The 15,081-nt window shown below is 38.8% G+C and overlaps 1 protein-coding gene across 4 annotated transcripts in view; it reads left to right on the top strand.

The window, feature by feature from the left end:
- stac (C2 and C2B_Munc13-like domain-containing protein staccato) overlaps positions 1 to 15,081 on the top strand; it is a 151,275-nt gene that overhangs the window by 102,968 nt on the left and 33,226 nt on the right. The window lies entirely within an intron of this gene.

Raw genomic sequence — 15,081 nt, 5'->3', positions numbered from 1 at the left:
TTAACTTCAAAGGACAGATCGCTTTGATTATTGTGTTTGGATACCTTTAACAATGCTGTGGTTGATTCGCTTTCACATCCCCTCTCATCATACTTTGAATTTGGCCATTGAACTACCAATCGGCATAGGTATACGGCCTATCGTAAGGCTGATTTTTGTTAGCTCGACGATCTTATACTATAATTCGACTGTTTACAATCCACTGTTCGATTGTGCAGAACTGGCTTTTTATGTATAGGTTCCACTTGATTACCCATGGATGACTGATTGGCCTGCCTGGTTTCAGGGGAATTAACGAGATTAACAAATGTGAAATCGTAATACTACACAAAATTAAGAAATCGGGAAATCACTCTGATTTCTCACGCTATGCAGTTCTCAGATCAAACTTATCGACGCGGTGAACTTATCAAATGGGAGTGCAAATACTGGACCGGAAATTGTCTTAGCATACTTTTTAAAAACTAGGTATATTAACAAGCTAGAAGCTCTAGTCCAGAGTGCCTGACAAGGGAGTACCTTGAGAATTCGAGCTCGTTTGCTTTAGGAGTAATAAAAATAAATTTAAATAAAAAATAGTTTCCTCAACTGGTCTCGAACCCGTAAGCAACCAAACAACTTGCTATCGCCTCTGCTCGACAGCTATACAAACAGTTTATTTTTGATTTAAAATAGCAGCACATTGACATAACACATAATACAATATAATCGCAATTGAAATGCTGTTAATGGTGTTCAATAAAAACGCGCATGAATGTGTGTGCGTACATATATACCACAGTTATTGCGCTTGCTGCCGCTGACACGTGGCTAACCTCACGTTTTCTTTAATAAGCTCAGCTCTTCTTAACTGATGTTAATAAAATTTTCGGGTGTTGATCTTATTGTGTTATAGAAAATTCGTATATTTTCAAAAACACAACATTAAAATTGTAGCGTAAATTGGTGCGTAGTTTCAATAGAACCCCTTAAATCCAGTTCGACAACGAATTTTAATCGAACGTGTGAGAATTAAGACCTAAAATATCGCTTAAAAAAATTGTTAAATAACAAAAGATAAAACCCCAACACAAAGTGTTGTGGGAACCAAATGAAAAGAAAAAACAGAACAAAAAAAAACCCAACACGAGCGAATTGAGCAAATTAAATTAGAAGCAAGTAAGAGGTTCTAGTCGGGAGCTCCTGACTAGAAGAAACCCTGAACCCTCTTCTTCCAACACCAAATGCAGCTCGTGCGACGCGCTCGTTTGCTTTAGTAGTAATAAAGATAAATTAAAAAACGTTTTCTTGGCAGGGAACGAACTCGCAACTCACCGCACTACTTGCCGCCGCCTCTACCCAACAGCCACACCAATTATCGAGTCTTCAAAGCAGACGCGCATTTATGGGTGTGTGTACATGTATACAAAAATTCTTGCAATTTGCGCTAGCTGCCGCAAACACGTGGACAGACGAAACACATTTTCTTTGGTGTTTCTTAACCGATCTTGATGAAATTTTTAGCAGTACATCTTATTGTACTAAAAAATATTCACGTATTCTCAAAATGACAATTGCATTTAAATTCAGGCTTATATTGATGGGAAACATTAATTGGTTTATTTACTTGATTTATAGCTATGAGGTAGTAGCGGGGAGGTGGTGATAGCTATAAAATGAAAGATACTTGATATATATATATACTATTCTAGCTACATGTTTTACTTGGTGAATCTAGCTCTTATTATTTACCCAAAACGGCATAAAAACAGGATTTCTATATCGATTGGAAACGGGGCAAGTTATCCAATATCGGAAGCAAACTCGATCTGCGGATGGACTATGAGGACCTACAGCTAAAATTTCAAGTCTCTAGCTCTTATAGGTTCTAAGATCCTTGCGTTCATACATACGGACGGACGGAAGGACAGACGGACGGACGGACAGACAGAGAGACATGGCTAGATCGACTCGGCTGTTGAAGCTGATCAAAAATATATATACTTTATGGGGTCGGAGATGCTTCCTTCTGCCTGTTACATACATTTGCACAAATACATTAAACCCTTTTTACCCATTTTTAATGGGTTCTGGGTAAAAAAACATCAGCAACAACGTCAGCTGCTGCGACAGATTTCATAAGGAAAGACGAGTCCCTGCCACTCACACTAAGCTAGCACCGCACCGACTCACCGTTCAAAATAAAAAATGTTCATATTTTAAATAAAATAAGTAATAGGCTCTAGTCGGGAGTTTCCAACACACACACACACAAATTTGTGCAAATGAGCCGATCAAGGGTTTGTCGTGAGACAGAGATATTTTCATCAATGGTTGCGTAAATTTGGGCGACGAGCACGGTCTTAGTTTTTTGGCATGCCTGCGGTGGGCTAGCGGCCGCAAAAGGTGTGTGTGTGTAGAGCTCGAAATTCATAAATGCCAGAATCTTCAAATCTTGTCAAATTGCATCGGGCAGGCAGGCAGGCAACCAACACGCACACAAACGTATAAATGCTTCCATCCATATAGAAAAGTGTGTAAGTGTGTGTGCTTGGCAGGCCCAAAAAGTTGTTATGCAGACATGCCAACGTTCAGGTACCCTTACCCTTATAACAATCATGGCAAATAGGAGTTTCGCACATGAACAGGCCAAACCCTTTACTAATGTCACCCAACTGCTTAGTCGAAAGAGTGTGCGTGTATTCGACAAGCCGACGAAGAATTACCCTTGCAGAAATACGACTTAGTTTTTTGTTTAATTTTAAGCAAAATTGGTCCCCACAGTAAACAAAAAAATTAAAATATAATATATAAATATATCATTTAGGTCATTTAAGTTTTTAATAAATATAAATATATCAGATTCTTCTCATTATGCCTGACTGGACGAAGAAATACATGATAGATCATTTGAATGTGTGTGCCACAGGCAAAAAGGACACACAATTGAAGAAAAAATCTCTGGCTCGCGACAAACGCCGCGATCTACTTGTGCGCACATCCACACAACACAAACATATGTATGCAGGGAGAAGGAGATGCACACAAGTGCGCAAATCAATAAGTGAGAGCGAGACACACTCTGCACATGCATACACACATATGTATGTATGTTTTTGGGATGTAAGGAATTGTGGCGATCTGGCAGCACAGGAACTGATACATTTTAAGTTTTTTCTCTTTGATAAGTTTGGTTACACTAATTTTGAATTTCACCATATTGCAAAAAAGCACGTACAACCTTCTTCTAGCTCGAGCTCTCTAACGTTCAGCTTATACGCATCTAAATATTAACTCTTTTTGGTATATAATAAGTAAAGCACTGTTGCTATATCGAGATATTTTACTTGTGTTAACGGATGTAGAATTTGACTATTAAGTTCCATCCAAATAACCAAATTGGTGACCCCCGACAATAACCAAAGTGTGCGCAACTCAGGAGAGACGGAGCACCTACTTAAATTGCAATCATCACCAACAGGCATACTTCAAGATCATACTAAAGTTTTCGCCAATTCAATTTAGAATTATAAGCTAATTGACACACTCATATATATAGCTTTGCTGCGACATACTCCCACAAAGATAGACATTTTGCGCAGTTCCACGAAATACATGACGCTTAAAATACAAAATGGAGGACGAGAATAATGCTAGCGCTTACATTGAGAACAGCAATGCAGGAGCTGCAAACAATGTAAATTCTGTTTTCGTCAAGATGCCTTTTCCTCAACTACACACGGTTACAAATATTGAAATGTTTTTTACAAAGCTAGACAGTTGGTTTCTTTTACAAAGCATAGGCTTACGAAAGGAACACGAGAACTACGCAGCCGTCATCACATATGCGGATCCCAAATACTTAGATCAAGTTCACGATCTTGTTCAAAATGAGCCTTAAACAAAACCATACACTACACTCAAACAAGCCATCCTGGCAAAGTTCGCTGAGTCAGAGATGACACGCCTCGACAAACTTGCCACTGGCATTGAACTTGGTGATGGACGTCCAAGCCATCTCCTCAGCCAACTACAGCAAACCAACGCTACTAACGACGAATCAGTTGTACGTCGTTATTGGATTAAACGCCTACCTCCTGCAGCTCGCGTTGTCATCGCAGGTATTCTTGAGACTTCCCCGAATACAACACTATCGCAACTTGCAACAGCCGCTGACGCCGTAATGGATACATTAAGTTATACTTCATGTGATAACGTCGCAGTGCTTTCCCGTAACAACACTGCAGCTGAGCATCAAATGGACAACCGCATCAGTACGATAGAAAAACGTCTGGATGCCCAGGACATAATGTTTCAAAACATCAATACAAAACTTGGTCAGCTGCTCAACAGCAATAAAAACAACGGAAATCGACGCACTCGCAGTCGCAATCGATCACAAACCAACCGCAGCAATGCACCGAACGCACAGGCCGATTCAAACCAAAATTGTTGGTATCATAACAAGTATGGCTGCAGTGCCCAACACTGCATTGCACCATGTTCCTTTAATCGAAAAAACACCAACAACCAAAAAAACTAGCAAACACCGTCGAAGAAAATCAAATTGGCCACTTCGACGGCCAATCTGTTCATGCCATAAAAAATTTTTCCAAGCTTAGTATAAACGTTCACAGTATAACAACCTCTAATCGACTATTTATTCCAGATACAAAGTCTGGTAAAAAGTTCCTTATCGACACTGGCGCTGATGTGTCAGTCATACCTTCTGCAGCCATAAACCGACGTTTCTTAGCCACCAGCGAAAACCCTCTATATGCTGCTAACGGCACTACCATTAAAACATATGGCTCAACCCGTCTCACTCTCGATCTTGGGTTACGTCGTCCATACACATGGAATTTTATCATTGCTGACACAAAATTTCTAATCATTGGATCAGATTTCCTACAGCACTATAACCTTCTTGTCAATATCAAAGATGGTAAATTAATCGACGCTCAAACTTCGATAGCACGTCAAGGTGTCTGCAGCCTTCGATCTTTAACAACGTTAAAAACGTTTAACGCATCCTGTGAGTTCGCCCGGCTGCTGGAGGAATTCAAGGACATCACACAGTTCAATGCCTTATCACCGAAGCACACAACATCTAGTGTAACTCAGTGCATTGAGACAAAAGGCCCACCAACATTCGCAAGACCTCGTCGACTCACTCCGGACAAATTTAGGGCTGCCAAAATGGAATTCGAGTTCTTGCTTAAAATAGGTGTGTGCCGACCATCAAAAAGTGCATACGCATCGCCGTTGCAGATGGTCCGCAAGCCAACAGGCGAATGGCGGCCATGTGGTGATTACCGCGCCCTCAACGCACAAACTGTTCCGGATAGGTATCCACTTCCACACATACAAGACTGTACACATATTTTTCATGTCAAGAAAATATTCTCAAAAATTGATCTTAACCGTGCATATCACCAGATCCCCATCGAACCAGGCGACATCCCAAAGACTGCAATAACCACACCATTTGGATTATTTGAGTATACACACATGACATTTGGATTGTGCAACGCTGCACAAACCTTCCAAAGGTACATGCATTCCGCACTGAGGGATTTAGACTTTGTTTTCGTCTATATAGATGATATCGCCGTGGCATCAGACAATATGAAGCAACACCAAATCCATCTTCGGCAAGTTTTTGAACGACTTCGACTTTTCATCTCAAAATCAACACTAGCAAATGTCGTTTCGGTCAAACATCAATCGAGTTTCTTGGGCATTTGATCGATCATAGTGGCATCAAACCATTACCAGACAAAGTAAAAACCATCATCGAATTTCCCTTGCCCACAGTCGCAAAAGAACTGAAACGTTTTTTGGCAATGATTAAATTTGATCGAAGATTCCTACCAAAAGCAATCACCCATCAAGCACCACTGGTACAATTAATACCGGGTAACAAAAAAAACGACTCAACTCCAATAACTTGGACAGGTGACACGCTGAAACATATTGATGAATGTAAGCGTTCTCTAGCTGCAGCAACACTTTTGGTACATCCTGCTCCAGATGCTCAGTTATCGCTCAGCACGGACGCAAGCGATACAGCCGTTGGCGCTGTACTGCATCAAATCGTCAACAATGAACCTCAGCCAATGGGATTTTTTAGCGTTAAACTTACTGACGCACAACGCAAGTACAGTACTTATGATCGAGAGCTTCTTGCAATTTACCTTAGTATCAAGCATTTCCCCTACATGCTCGAAGGAAAAATGTTTGATGTCCACACTGACCATAAACCATTGGTATACGCTTTTACGCAAAAATCTGAAAAAGCTTCTCCACGGCAGCTTCGACAGCTAGATTTTATCGAACAGCTCACGACATCGAAAAAATATTATCAGCAAGATACATGGCATTGCCCATGGAGGAGTTGGTTCAACAATTAAACTCATCAAACAGCGCTTCGTTTGGCCTTGTATGCATAAAGATATAGCTCACTTCGTCAAACACTGCATCCCTTGCCAAAAATCTAAAGTCACACGCCACGTTCATTCACCACTCCAACAATACACTGTGCCTTCACGCAGATTTGAACACATCAATGTAGACCTCATTGGACCACTTCCTCAATCTGGTCAATTTAGATATTGTCTCACGATTATCGATCGCTATACCAGATGGCCAGATGGAGTCGCCATTGAGGATATCCAAGCTGAAACAGTAGCCGCAGCACTCATCAATACATGGATTTCGCGCTTTGGAGTTCCAGCACGCATTACCACGGACCAAGGCAGACAATTTGAATCCAGGTTATTTAACGAGCTATCGCGCCTCCTCGGCATTGACCATTTACGAACAACCGCCTACCATCCACAGGCAAACGGAATCATCGAACGTTGGCACCGCACGATTAAGGCAGCTATAATGTGTCACAACAGGATCGGCTGGCCATCCAAATTGCCAATGATTCTCTTCGGCCTACGCTCAGCATATAAGCCCGACATCCAAACAACAGCAGCACAGCTTGTTTACGGTACAACTCTTCGTCTTCCTGGAGAATTTTTCAATAACTCCAGTCAATTTCAACCACAAACTGATTTCGCCAAGGATCTAACAGAGATGATGCGCAAAGTCCGACCAATTCAAACAGTCAACCACGACTCATCAAAGCCTTTCATCTTCAAGCAATTAGCTGATTCAACTCATGTTTTTCTGCGTAACGACACGGTACGTGGATCGCAAGGATACTCCCAACACACCTATACCGCTTCAACAATCTACAAGGCCTCGCCGCACAATTAGACTCCCCGTTCGTTTCACAACTTGAAGTCTAGAAGGGGGTACTGTGGCGATCTGGCAGCACAGGAACTGATACATTTTAAGTTTTTTCTCTTTGATAAGTTTGGTAGAACCTTCTTCTATCTCGAGCTCTCTAACCTTCAGCTTATACGCATCTAAATATTAACTCTTTTTGGTATATCTCTATATATAAAACTGTTTGTCCTGACTGACTGACTGACTGACTGACTGACTGACTGGTGATCAACGCACAGCCCAAACCGCAAGAGCTAGGAAGCTGAAATTTTCACTGTAGCTACCTTATGTGATGTAGGTGCACGTTAAGACGGGGTTTCGGGAAACTCCACCCACAAGTGTGGAAAAATCGCTAAAAACGTTTGTATGTAACTTTTTTGTTGACCATCCGATCGGCCTCAAACTTATTTTCAAAGATCTTTTTTCAAATTCATTTGAGTGGTGTTTCACACTTTTAGGAAAATTTGTTCCTCCTTGGTGGAAATGGAGGTCAGAGATTTGGTGGGTGACATTTCGCGCTCAAATTCATTTCCAGAGTTCTATAAGAAAAATCATTTGATACGTGTTTCACACTTTTCGCAGAATTCAAACTTCTTCGGGAGGAATGCGATTTAAAGATTTTTTGGGCGGCGTTTTAAGTTGTGTCCGATTTGCTTCAAACTTATTTTTAAAGCTCTTCACAAGAACTTAATAAGTACGTATTTCAGCGATTTGGAAAATTCAACCCGCAACAGTGGTAAATTGGCGGAAAACGGTTGTATAAAAGTTTTTTGTTTACCATCCGATCGGCCCCAAACTTATTTTCAAAGATCTTTGTTCAAATTCATTTGACGGGTGTTTCACACTTTTAGGAAAATTTGTTCCTCCTTGGTGGAAATGGAGGTCAAAGATTTGGTGGGTGACATTTCGCGCTCAAATTCATTTCCAGAGTTCTATAAGAAAAATCATTTGATACGTGTTTCACACTTTTCGCAGAATTCAAACTTCTTCGGGGGGAATGCGATTAAAAGATTTTTTGGGCGAAGTTTAAAGTTGTGTCCGATTTGCATCAAACTTATTTTCAAAGCTCTACATAAGAACTTAATAAACACGTATTTCAGCGATTTGGAAAATTCCACTCGCAACAGTGGTAAATTGGCGGAAAACGTTTGTATGAAAGTTATTTGTTTACCGTCCGATCAGTTTCAAAATCATTTCAAATTTGTTTGAGATCATTGATTTTATAACATACGTGCCACGGGCAAGGCCGGGTTATACCCGCTAGTAATAAATAAAGCACTATTGCTTTATCGAGATATTTTACTTGTGTTAACGGATGTAGAATTTGACTATTAAGTTACATCCAAATAACCAAAGAATTAAAAACTAACATAGATATATTATGAAAAGGCATCAGCCGCGGCGACGTTATGCGCTGAGCGAAATGCGGCTTCATACTGAACGTTCGGCTTTCGAGGCCGGCGTTCGACTGCCACTCTCAGCAGTCTTACTTTGTCTGGGCACACTAAAATGGTCGCGGACACCCATGGGGCTCAGTCGTTGACGATTTATCGGTATCCGATTATTCCGCTGTTTGACATGTGCATGTATAGTTAGTGCTCTAGCTCTATTTGAGATTTCGGTATAGATTTTTATCGATTACTTGGAAACGGGGCAAGCTGTCAATTATCGGAAACAATCTGGTACTGCACGGGCACTAGGAAGACCTACATTCCACTCCTACATTTCAAGTCTCTAGCTCTTATAGGTTTTGAGATCCTTGCGAAATAATAAATTCTGAAAAATCAAACAAATGTTATCCATAGTGCGCCATTATTAAAAAAATCATAACCAAAACTTAATAAACTTAATAAATAATAAAAACATAAACTTAATAACAAGTTTTTTATTTTACTAATAAAAAAAACTAAGAACTAAGAAAACTAATGTATAGTAAAAATATTAGTACAGATGGTGCTAGTGATAAGAGTTGCTACCATGTAAGAGAGGAAATTTTGCGACAATCCACAAACTGCCAACAGTGTTAAGGGCCATTTATACAGGCCACCGTAAATGGGGAACTAGAACATCAAGAAAAAAACATCGAAGAATAACTAAGAATAATGCAACAAGTCATAGTGTACATGAATAAGCCAACATGTTATTAGAGGTTATTTTTAATAACCCTTTAGATATAGTGAAGTAAATGACACAATTTGACGGCAACCCACAATATTATGTTTCTTGGCGGCAAACTAAAACTGCAGCATTTGAGCACTCCTAAGCTCTCGACATTACCAAGTAGTTGCAATCATTCCCAACAAGATTGGAGGCCCGGCAGTCGCAGCACTAGCATATTTTAACACAGCGTAAAATTTCAACGCAATTATTGCCCGTCTTGACTTCACTAACGCGGACATTCAGCAACTTTTAGATATAATAAGGTAAGGTGTCTTGCCCTTGTTAAAATCTTACAACAAAATTACAAAAAAGCTCACGTTCTTAAAAAATAAAACTTCAGAGACTATGTATTACAAACTTTTCTGTCTGGTCTTAAAAGGTTTCTGAAGCAAGCATTGTTTCCCGATCAACCACGGGATCTGCCAACTGCTTTGGCCTAGACAAAAAAGGCAGAAGTGAGCAATGATCGCTATATTTATGCAGCAAAGTATGTTAGACATATGGAAGACAAATTGCAAAAGTCTGAGAGCCAGCGCTCCCAAGGGTGGCGACAAAATAACTCAAGTAACTCTCAAAATGAATCGAGAGGAAACGCTCAGCGAAAAAACCGTCAAAGTTATCAAGGTAGAATCCCTCCTTATACTAGAAGTGAACGTATCAAGAATCTGGCCCAACATAGTTACGAATCAAATAGTTTAGAAAAAGTCAAAGACAACATAATCAGAACTCAGAGCGAATCGATCGTCAGGCTGGAGACAAACAGATAAACTAAAGAGATATCCAAGGTCAGAGGACCAGTCTATACGGAGCCGACAATAAGTGAATCACACAGCTCAAGAGCAAATAAACTATTAAAGTTATGAGTTTCTTCGGAAGCTACAGCGGTCGATGAAGATATGTCCGATGTATAATCATGCACCTTTTTAGGGGAGAGGCCCTGCTCTCCTTAATTACACGAACAGCAGCAGAGAAAATAATTAGATTGTTGTTTGAGACGGGCACCTCCAAAAATTACATTGAACTATTTACAGGGAAGTCACACTTTGTGCGTGTCGAGAATTTTCAAGTAAAATCTAGATGTATGAAATAAGGCCAAGGCAAAAATCGATTTAACACAAAATTTAATAGAGCATGACCACGGCTCTGGATTCTTTTTTACTTACGAAGTGTCAGAACGTGAACTTCATAAGCATTGACGACGTAGACGTACCGGTCGCTTTCAGAAAAGATTTGAACCAACTGATGAAATAAAGATCGAAGGCCTTCGCGGACCCAAACGAGTGCCTGCCTTATAATATTAAAACGGTGGCTACCATACGTACGAATGGAGAACCAGTTTATTCAAAATTGTATTTTTATCTAATGGGCGTCAAAAAGGTATCGACGATGTAGGCCATAGAAAGAAAAGACTGGTAAGAGATTTCCGAATATTAAACCAGCAGACCATTGATGACTAATCTCCGATACCCTCTGTTACGAAAATAAATACATACATAATACATAAGAAAATCCGAGTATTTAACGAACTTAGACTTATAGTTGGGTGAGAGTTAGAAAAATCGAGAAAGGCAGGCTTTACGGTAAGCAATGGAAGGTATCAATTTCGGGTAGTATGTCTTCCTTTCGGGCTGAAAAGCATCCCTAGCATATTCCAGCCGGAAATTATTGATGTCCTGCGCGAACGAATTTTCAATAATATTTTGAGCTAATAAAGAAGATCTTATTAGTGAAATCGACAAAGTCATTAGACATTTGACTACGCAGGCACAAGAGTGTCCCAGGAAAACTACAGGTTAAAAAAAAAGCGTGGAATACCTAGGATTTGTAAAGGGTGGAATAGGTTGAAATTAAACAAACGCCTTGGAAACAAAATAATACCTTGGAATAAGAAATAATAACATAAGAAGTAATGGAGGCCGTTGTGGCCACCACAGTTTTTATTTAGGGGATTGGTAGTCCATAAGAACAGCATTAGGTAGCTACATCCTACATTAAGATTTTAATTCAAACAATTTTTTTCTATTTAATGGTAAAACAATTATTACCAACACTATTATTGCCAAGTTTTACACTTGTCACTGACAATTCGAAGCATAATGATTAATCAAACTCAGACCCCTTATCCATAAAAGGACGTATGGGTACATAGGACACATGACTAACGTGACGTCGTACAAAACATACGCTGACGAAACCAAAAATACCTTGGACTCCTTACCAAGGAACACATGGAACAGATCCTTACCACGAGCATCAGACATATAGAATCATTGCTGGCCACTTTAGGAGTTCATCACTGGCATGCCCGTAGTAGAAACATTGAAAGTAATAGTAAGAAATCCCGATTTTAATGATTGGAAGAAAATCAAGTTCAAACAAGATCAGCTAGTAGAGTCAATAAATGATCAAATAGAAATAAATACAAAACTGGAAGTTCAGTTTAACGAGATCCCTAACTCTATACATACCGTTCATATAGCAGACAGTGTGTAAACAGAACATTTGTATGAAACAATTTGCACGAAAAACATGATAGTTATAACAGATTTAGAAAATGTAATATTTGTAATAACTTTATCGTAAATAAGCCCGATCAGCGGCACTATTTTGGATGACATTGATGTTGAAGAAATTTAGAATGAACAGGTTACTAATGAACCTGAACTACCTAGAAGTAGCCGGTGTTATAATTATAATTTGTATTTTATTACTGTGCTATTTTGATTGTTTTCGTTGGAGGTAGACCTCTCTAAGGGGACCTAAGTTAGTTTTTTACCATGAACCCATTGAAATTGGATCTGTGCAAATGTATGTATCGGGGTGAAGGAAGCTAACGCATTTATATATTTACGCACACATACATACGATCCAAACCTAGCCCTAACATGTTCATGTTATACGTACAAAAGTACAAACATACAGAGGTCGCAAATAACAGTCAACACATACATATGTTCAATGCCGTCTGTACTCAAAAAAAAAAAAAAAACCAAAAAAACGAGTCAGATTCGGTGTCGACGAGAAGTGTCTTTGCTCGTGCCTAGGGTCTGGTTTCGAACTCTGCATACATACAGGGCATACAGGCATGTCTCGAACCCGAAAAAAAACGAAGGCGACTTTGGACCAGCCGCACTGAAAACACTTGTCCTCAGCATTAGTACTGGTTGTCCAGTCTATATGCTGTTTGGTTAGTGGTAGAAGACCATAGTGTAGACATTTTTCAGCACTGTCACTTTAAATCAGCGTGTCATTTATAATTGCTATTGACTATTAATTTATAAAATTAGTCGTCAATCAAAGAGAAGGTAATTGATAAAAATAATAAATATTATCTTTAGATAAATGCTGTAATACATGTGTTTCTAATAAATAAGTTGTAGCGCGCGCATTTTCATATGTATGTATGTATGTATATTATAGCTTCGTGGTAGGGGAGTGAGTATTTTCTAGCACTCTTACTTCAAAACTATTTTCGATTGCCGATTTTTCATTTTTGAGTTTTTTACCGATTTGTTAAACGATTTTTAAAGAAATAAACTTTTTTAGCCGGTTAGGAGCTATTGGTATTAAATAGCTGGCAGTGTTTACTGATCATTTTAATAAAAACAAGACTTTCTTTTTAATTAGTAACAGTGCTCTAGTCGTAAGTTTCCTGTTAGGGGATGCCCTGTACCATTTTCTAACAACACCAATTGCAGGTCAACCAACGCTACAAGAGAAAGTTGCTTTCTCATACCGGACTCGCAAACTCCATTCTAGCTAGCTGCCAACCAACTGATCTACTTGCCCCCAATTCATACTCCACATCCAAACTAAGAATTAAATTTCAATGAAATAAACGGAATTATAATAGGAGCACATACACAGAGCATAGCATACGATATACATATGTACATACATAATTGAAATTCTATTTGTGTGTATGCATGTGTGTATGTGTGCACTTGTATACAGAAATTCTTGCAATTTCCGCGAGCTGCCGCCAACTATTGGCCTTCCAATATACATATGGACAAATATTAGGAACCATATTTATGCAAATGCGATTTGTATAGCTGGTGCTCTGAAATAGACCCTCCCCTCCCCCTCTTTATACAACAAACAGTGTGATCTCTGTGCAACGTTTGAATAGCGTGCTTGAATTCATGAACATTTTATGTACATACATATGTATTTATGTATATAAACCTAATTCTGTGTTTTCACGGTAGATTGGTTCCAGAAAAAACCGTGTAAAAAAAGAAATTGATCTTATGCAAAAATAGGTGATTGGTTTCTTATCTCTAAAACCTATTAAAATAAGTGAAAAACAAGAAAGAAGTGCTATCTTCGGCACACCGAAGATTTAATACCCTTGCAGACCCAACCTTTTCAAAATGCTCATAGTGCTTTGCCCGTATTTAAGAAGCACAGGGAAAATAGTTAATGCCGAGTATGGTTAGATATCTTGAAAAACAAAACGGAAACCTGTACAACAACTTAATTTTCGACCGATCATTCCTATGTCAGCTATATGATATAGTAACCCGATGTGAATAAGATTTTGCATAAGTGGAGGGAGCATAGTAAAACTAATAAATGCCGAGTTTGGTCAAGATATCTTGAAAAACAAAAAAAATTCCATACAACAGCATAATTTTCGACCGATCGTTCCTATGGCAGCTATATGATATAGTTGTCCGATCTTAATAGAATTTTGCATATATATGGGGAGCGTAGTAAAACTAATAAATATCGAGTTTGGTCAAGATATCAGACGGACAGACGGACATGGCTATATCTACTCGGCTGTTGATACTGATCAAGAATATATATACTTTATGGGGTCGGAGATGTCTCCTTCTATGCGTTAACAAGGATTTTTTAAGAACAAGTATTCATGTTTATTTTATTAAATCACAAAGATAATGTGTATTTACACAAGCATTGATATTAAAAAAAAAAGATATGCACTCTAAGCTTGAAAGTAATGTAAATTAAATGTATGACAAATTCAGGAACTGACAAGAGGTTCTAGTCGGAAGTTCCCGACTAGGGGATACCGTGCACCCTCTTATTCCAACACCAAGTGCAGCTCGCGCTACGCGCACTTTCATGCCCGTCTGCTTTGAATTCTATCATCAGCAATTGCAATTGTATTATTTTCTCTGCTGCTATTTTAATTCGTTTTTTTCTCATTAAGACTCAATTATTGGTGTGCCTGTTGGGTAGAAGCGGGAGCAAGTAATGCGGTCAGTTGCGAGTTCGAACCCTGCCAAGGAATTTTTTTTTTTTAATTTATCTTTATTACTAAAGCAGTCGAGCGCGTAGCTCGATCTGCAATTGGTGTAGGAATAAGAGGGTTCAGGGTATCCCCTGGGCGGGAGCTCCCGACTAGAAACTCTTACTTGTTTTTAAATGTCTTTTTAAAAACTATTCAAACATTTCTTACATACTTTTTTCATTTATTTTAGAAATATTACATTATAATAAATATATATTTTTATATTTTTTTTAAATTGTTTAAGTAATTGTATAAATTGATTGAATTTATCTTAATGTTAATTGTTTTTTGTTTTTGGGTTAGTGCCCTGAAGACGGTTCTCGAAGTGCAGCCGAAATATATTGGTGATATTTAAAAAAAATTGCGTTTTTATACCCTGAACCCATTAAAAATTTGTA

This window comes from Drosophila montana, unplaced genomic scaffold (genome assembly GCF_035044405.1).
Source record: "Drosophila montana isolate Dmon_TW-CO22-7 unplaced genomic scaffold, ASM3504440v1 contig_329_1, whole genome shotgun sequence".
NCBI lineage: Eukaryota > Metazoa > Arthropoda > Insecta > Diptera > Drosophilidae > Drosophila > Drosophila montana.
Note: the sequence above shows the minus strand (reverse complement) of the source record. Positions and strands in the feature narration are given on the sequence as shown.